The sequence below is a fragment of the Pseudomyrmex gracilis genome, unplaced genomic scaffold (genome assembly GCF_002006095.1).
Source record: "Pseudomyrmex gracilis isolate BER0280 unplaced genomic scaffold, ASM200609v1 scaffold_429, whole genome shotgun sequence".
In the NCBI taxonomy this organism is placed as follows: domain Eukaryota; kingdom Metazoa; phylum Arthropoda; class Insecta; order Hymenoptera; family Formicidae; genus Pseudomyrmex; species Pseudomyrmex gracilis.
In genome coordinates, this window is record NW_018021013.1 from 68,066 (window position 1) to 75,656 (window position 7,591).

A 7,591-nucleotide genomic window follows, 5' to 3' on the forward strand; every position below is an offset into this window, starting at 1 on the left:
CGTCTTTCTAAATTTTAACGCGTCTTAGGGCCGTAGTGCGGTAGTGACACTTTTCCGGACATGGGTCCCTATACTCAAATGTTTTCTACTGTTGCACTGAATAACCCCTAGAAGTTTGATCCCATAGTTCTGAAACACCCTGTATATATAGTGTTTACTTTTTTTTTAAGAGAATAATAAATAAATTGTAGAGAATAGCTTTAAATTAAGTAGATCAAAATAATTAGAGTTTAGTAAAGAGTTTCACTTCGATTCTGTATAGAATTTCTCTTTAGATTTCATATTCCAAGCGTTACACTTCCAGTTAGAATCGATATGGAATTTCCATAAAAAATTCAAGATATCTTTGGAAAATTTACTTAATTTCTGAATAGATCCTAAACACTTTTCTATGCAAAATAATACGTAAGTGGCATCTTGATAAGACTGCATAAGCGAAGAAGAAAAACATGTTACGCATTGTCTCGATGAGAATAGATTAACATTATTAACTTACTTGTAGAACTCAAGTATACTCCATATATTGTTATATCCTATTTATCATCTTATACAATTGTATAGAAATGCGTTCCGTAACAATAAATCTTGTATTGATTATATCGCATAACACGTGCAGCACATGACGCGTTTATAGTTATTGTAAAATATAAATACGACAATTAATTACACAGTATCGATCAATATACGTTAAGATTTTCATTGATCAGATTATTCTAATCAATTGTAAAATACCTTTTTGTTTTCATGCTGGTTCTGCGCGCTTAGGAACTTATTGTTGATAAACTGAACAGTGCGGAGAACGCGAAAACGAGTTCACCGGGATTAACGATCAATATGACCGTACGGAGAGATTCGGTTCCGTATTCGTAAAAACGCGCGCATAATTGACTTTACAATCGATTCATCATGATCGAAATCGATTATGCGTCAACAGCCTTATGATCGTCGTTACAATGGCAGAGATGACCAGAGGCAATTATCACGCGCGGAATGTAGTACAGCCGACAAGAAAAGCTAACATGCATAAAGAGTAAAAGAGAGAGCGTGTGTGTACATACGTTATACGTGTGCAAACATAGATATGATTAGAAACCAAATTCATGCGCTATCGGCTGTATATTGTTATCCTCACTTCAACGATAAACGTACTTGCACGATCTCCCTGTCGTTAAAAGTCTGTTAAACTTCTGTCAAAAATCTCACGGATGTTCGGATTAGATATTCGTAAACATTTGATGAGATACATTGTGTCGACAAAATATAATCGATCGTTATTCCTACGGCACACATAGGTATCTATTCTATGCATCTCCAGCACGCAAACAGGCGAAGTCGCGACATCGGTAAAACGTTAATTCACCGAGGAATACATAAGCTAACAAAATGCAAAGTAATGTCGAGCGCTGTTTCCAAGACGTGTATGGCGCGACGAAGTTGAATGCCCCGATGCGATGTCGTCGACGACGGACGGATTAGCGCGACCTGTACTAACGTAATCGTATGCCTGGTGAATATTTCATGAAGCGCGGAAAAAAGAGATGACACCTGTTCGAAAAACCGTTAGCGTACTCCTTTTACCCAGCAATGTGTGGGGAAGGAGAAGAACGACGTTCGACGACTTATTTCGATGCAAATTTCGAAAAGAATGCCCGTCACGCGTATATGCAGGTATTCGGCGCAGTGACTGGTATGCGCACAAATGCACGCATATCGTGCGCGCAATCCACACATCCCGGAAATGAAACCTCTCTGACTTATGTGTCGGCGATATGTGAATTTTTCTGCTGCGCAGCGCGTACTGTTTTGTGAATCGCTATTAATTCTCCCATATTTTGCGTCTGATGATAGACTAATTTGTCTTCGCCCGTAATACGAGAACATATAGCGAGCTGAAATTGTGATGCGTTACATTAAACATCAAAATGATGAAACAGCCTCTCTCTCTCTCTCTCTCTCTCTCTCTCTCTCTCTCTCTCTCTCTCTCTNTCTCTCTCTCTCTCTCTCTCTCTCTCTCTCTCTCTCTCTCTCTCTCTCTCTTTCTCTTTCTCTGTATTATGTGTACGTGCGCATGTGAACAAGCAATCTGTTACACAACATCTGTTTTGGAGTATAATATTACTCTTCTAAGTATACATGAGTGAGTAACGTGCACAAAAACGCTTGACACAATTTCAGACTATGCATAAATATATGCGCGATCAGTAATTCACTGCGTTGAAACATTTTCTTAGCTGACGTGTATTATATATACATATACACACAAACTCGCGTATCTGACAAATACTCTTTAAGTTTAAACACCTTAGTCTTTAAATACAGAACAAATTTACATAATAGCTTATTATCGTATATTATTGGTATTTTTGTTACAAATCAAATCGTACTCGTTGATTTTGTGTAATAATGTGCTGTGTGTGAATGAAAACATGTTTATTTTCTTTTAAATGAAACATGTTCATTTTCTTTATGAGATCCAAATAAAATTGTAATGGTTACATTTATTAAAAATTTATAGGTAAAAACTATTAATTTAAAGATGTTCAATTTTATCAGTAGCCGAGTCAGTTAATCAAATGTGCCCAAACGCTATAAGATCAATTTCCATCTAATTATGAATTTTGACGAGTTTTTAATACGAACTACGCACAAGTAATTAGACAAATCTATTCTTTTTTCTACATTGACAAAGTAAAGTGACCAACATTCAACGATGAGACAATTTGGCTTCAGACGCACAAAGACAACGACGGCAATAGCTAAAGAAACAGCAACTGCGTGGCGATGCGCTTGCTGAACGGGCCGCTAACCAGAATACGCGCGCTAACTTCTCGCTCTGTTCTCTCGGTTTGAGCGGATCGGGTCAACTCCAAGAAAGCGCGTAAAAGATAAGGACCGATAAAAGAGTGATGAGAGAATGAAAAAGAGTGAGAGAAAGATAAAGAAAGGGAAAAAGAAAGAAGTGTAAAGAGGAGAGCCGCTGTGATGATCCGCTGCTGCGGTCTTTATTCTTCTCGCGTGAGCGAGAGAGACAGAGGCTGCGAGAGGAAAAGGAACCAACGAAAGAATATAGAGATGAACGGACGCGAAGAAGAGAGAAAGCGCCGAGAAAAGAGAAAGAAAGGGGCGAAGAAAGAGAGTAAAGTGGACCGAAAGCACGTGGGGATCTCTCTCGCAGGCACACATTGCGTCCAGACCAGCGGCACGAAAATTTAGTGAGCCTCCTTGCCTGTCGACCGACCACATTCCCTCCCCACTCCAATTTCCTCGTGCAAGAATCTTATTCGCTTTGGTTGTTTCGGCGCACACAGTCATTCTATTCCCCACGCGTTTACATCAGCAAAATCATGAGAAGTGCAGGACCGCGGATAATTTACTTCATTGATCATAATTCTTTCTTTTGCATCACGCCGGTCGAAACGTGTTTCGAGCGACAATTGCAACCTGATGCTGACACACTAGACTCTGATTAAGTAATTTCTCTAATCTTGTGTTAATATTCAATCACTGATAATTACATGGTCACTGCAACATGAGAAAAGTAGCGGTGTGTACCGCGCGAAGAACGTCTCAAGGTAGAATGTAGTTCGACGTAATTAGTATTTAATAACGGCGATATACATTGTGAACTAATTACATAGAACTCTAATCGCTATTTCAATGCGATTCTGCTATTATCACAATATTTTAATATTGTATTTCTTGTTCTTGTATTCATTATTTAATTTTAACAAAAATGAAAATAAACTATTCAGAGACTAATAAAATTATATAAATTACAAATATATCTTACTTCATATATATGTATATATAGTTAGTTTAGATTTTAGATTTTATGTACATATATATATATAGGTATATATACTATATATATATCTATACATATAGTAAATCTAAAATCGCTAGATGAAGAAGTAACAGTTCGCGAAAATGAGGGCTTACCTCGCAACTGTGGAGTGTGCGCGTAATCACCACGTGTTAGCTGGAGCTCAGCAGCTCCTCGTGCAACATCCCGGCACAGTTTCGTTATCGTTCTATTATTTCTCTTTTGTCCTATCCCAGAATGATTTTATCACAACGAAGGCTTCTTTTCCCTTTTTTCTTTTTAGTTATATAAGATGCGTCAATATCGTCTATATTCTATCGTTTGTATTCTATCGTCATTCACGATCAAGAGAGTATTCTGCCGACGAGAAATTTTACGCGGAACCACTTTGACATATAAAAAAGTTGCCTGGCGCACTTAACACAATTCACCAGCGCCGTGACCTTCTTGTTTGGTGTTTATATTGGCGCGGTCGTAGTCGCGGTCATCGTGCAATGCAACTTACCGGACACGCGCGTCTTACGGATGTGTGTGCGTATCGTATTCTAGCGTAGTATATACATTACGTGACTCGGTCATTTAATGCCGAAAGAAGAAATATTCTAAAATTCTCAAGATAAATAAAATACACTGGCGGTTTTTTCTCTTCTAGTGTATGTATTTGTTTTTTTCAGCTTATTCTCTGCTTATTTTATTCTTTTCCTCGCGATTGAATGTGAAGCAATTACTTTTAAGTGGCGATATATCGCGATCTGACATACAGCAACATTAAACTTTTCACTGCCGATTCTCTGTTTCTCGCCTTTCGTCACACGCATCGAAATTCTCTCGCGTTTCCACTCGCGACGAAGATGTTCTGCCGACTGATAACCTACCGTCTACTTACCTTCATCGAAGCGCCCCTAACGCACCGAACTCCCTAGCACGACAGGTGCTCCGCAGAAGGAGTGGGAATAAGAGGATGGCTTCGCGGAGGGGACACATAGGGATAGTACGTATTCGCGTTACGACGGAGGCAGCAGGCAGCGACAGCAGAAGCGGCGACGGTGGTGGTAAAGGCAGCGGCCAGGCATCGGAAAGAACGAAAAAGCGATGGGAAGAAATGGATATAAAGAGAGAGAGCGAGAACACTAGACAGCGACGGCCGGTGGCAAGTCAAACAACCGAGCAAACCGAAAGAAAAGAGGGCAACGACATCGCTCTGTATCTTTCGGCGGGCTTCGATATATTTACTGAAAACTATATGCTACCATCATGCCGCTGTCGTTTTATGTCTCAACATTTTTCGAATATCTCTTCAAAATTGATTAATTGCCGACTCATCTCCGAAAATCCGTTGATCAATAACGTGTTCTCTTGCGAATGCGTCATAATGTAATGAGCAACGAGAATCAACACACGTCAGAAATATAACCAGAACTGAACAAGTTTTTATTTTTTTTTAGTTTTCAGCAATTAGATGCCACCAGTTCAATTTCCTATGCGATCTTTTTTACGCTTTACTTTGTAAAAATAAATGTATACAATACATTTTACTTTGCCCCAAAATATATTGCCCCAAATTCTAGAAATTATTTTTTTAGCACACTTTAACTCAAATCAACGTAAATGTGTCCCAATAATCATTTAATCATTCGTCGTAAACCATTTATCAAAGATTCCTCTTGTTCGTTAGAGTGACTTTTCTTGAATTAAATGTTACTTCTGTGTCGTCAGTTGCAGCTTTTTGCAAATATATTCTCAAAGGTATATTCTCAAAGAAAATTAGGTAAAGAGCAGATAGAAATTATTGAATTGAGATCATTGTTGAATGTCGAACGTCAGTTGATTATTTTCAATTATTGGTCTCCTCAGATCGTTTCAAATAACGTGACTGTTCCTCTGCTACAACTTCTCACCCTCGTTATTATCGCTGCGATTTTCCGTTGCAAAAACTTCTTCACTCTTCGTCTCTTTTTTCTATCTGCTCGATTTTTTCTCTCTACATGTCTTCTTCGTTAGGTGTAATAAAAAGAATCGCACACACTGCCGGCATTATATAGCTAACTCTGCTCGGTCAGCTTCGCGAGTAGAGAAAAAAAGAAATAATTTTTGTTTTCATAATTGCGTGAAAAACTCGTGGCAATTTCTTGTCAGTTTGCTCGTTCTAAGAAAGATCGGAGTCGCGGAATCGTCCACTTAAGTGCGTCAATCGTGCTATATATCGTGTTGCGTGAGAGACAGGACAGAACATGACGCGTCGATCGATCTGATTCGTGAGGCCACAAGCGAAACGAGAAGCGACAAGTGAGATAGAGAGCTACGAGAGAGCCGAAGCGTCGTTGTTGTTGCAGTCGTCGCGTTTTGTGCACTTATCTGCCCTAAAAGGCCAGCACTTCTTTCTTCGCTATCTAGTCACCGTTGTCTCCGAGAGTAGGATATTTTATGACGAAATATTCTGAACGTCTCTCATGTTAACGTGTGATCGCGCAAATCTCTGTTCGAGAGATCGGTAATTTTCGCGTTGACTTTCTGCAATTGCACGAAAACAATCAAAATACAACGACGATTAAACATCTGATATAGTCAACAATATAGCAATTATCTGTGCAATTATCTGTGAAGAATTTTCGCTTTTTTCTTCTCATAATCAGAAATTTATTTATTTACTTTGTTATTTAACTGTACAATAATGCGAAGAATAATTATATGTAAGAGAGAACACATTGATATCTTTCATAATATTTGTTGTTCTCATAGTGATCTTATTGGCATCAGCATTGATCCGAATCGTTGATTCTTGAGACGCGCTGGTAGCCGTAGACCACGTTCGGACGCACGTGACGCGCATTTTTGTCACGAAAGGACAGAATCGTGTAGCCAGCCATTGTCTTGTTTGCTTGTATTAGTGGGTACTTTTAATACTATCAGGTGCATATCAATGACCTGCAACTAATCGAAATAGGAATAACATGATAAGCATAGACGACTAATGACGACTAACGCTACGTGTATTGTAGGGGAGACCGGGGCACAAAGTAACATCCAAAATAGATTGTAAAAATAAAAAAATGTACGCAATATTATGTAATATTAAGTACATTATATAATAGTCACATCCTTTAGCTTTAAGAAAAAGCAAATATTATTCTTATATATCTTTACACAAAAGAGTATTTTAATGTTAAGTACAATCGCGCAGATTTGTCAACCTGCCCCATACCCAAGGTTAATTGTCACATGTCTTTTATACAGAGAAACAATAAGATAAAATTTTTGTTTTTTATTTTATTAAATTTATTAAGAGTACATAACATTATACATTAAGTATAAAGTATTTATACAATATTAATAATNATNTATATATAAAAAAACAAGTTTAAATGATTTCACAATACTAAATCAGTTAAAAACTATAAAACATAATTAGTAATCTAATCTTTAATAAAAAAAAACAATGACAGATACTGAAAAAGTTATAACGACGCATAACAATCACTGCGATTACTTTTTCGCGCATGTTCACCGTGTGACAACTTATCCCGTCTCAATTTGAGTCAACTTATCCCAAACGTTCATTTTAAATAAAAGATATTATATTTATAAACTGCGATGCGATGACGATTAAATAAATATAGGAAAACTTATTTAAAACTACTATATTTTCTATACATAAGATAAAATTGCAATTAGAAATTTTAAAACCAATGAAATTACTAAAGAATCGAGATCAGAAAAATCTACTTGCCATATCCAGTTTTACAAAAGTGCTCGTAAATATCATGTATA

General features: G+C 37.5%; 1 protein-coding gene across 2 annotated transcripts in view; it reads right to left on the minus strand.

Annotated features, from left to right (window-relative positions):
- Nucleotides 1–4,757, minus strand: part of LOC109860624 — a 45,860-nt gene extending 41,103 nt beyond the window's left edge. The window contains exon 1 of one of the 2 annotated variants that reach the window (XM_020439858.1): nucleotides 4,710–4,757. The gene's annotated coding sequence lies outside the window, so the exon portion shown is untranslated. Of the gene's footprint in view, nucleotides 1–3,939; nucleotides 4,676–4,709 lie in introns of those variants that run through there. The other variant, XM_020439857.1, reaches the window with a different exon arrangement.
- Nucleotides 4,758–7,591: the final 2,834 nt, after the last annotated feature.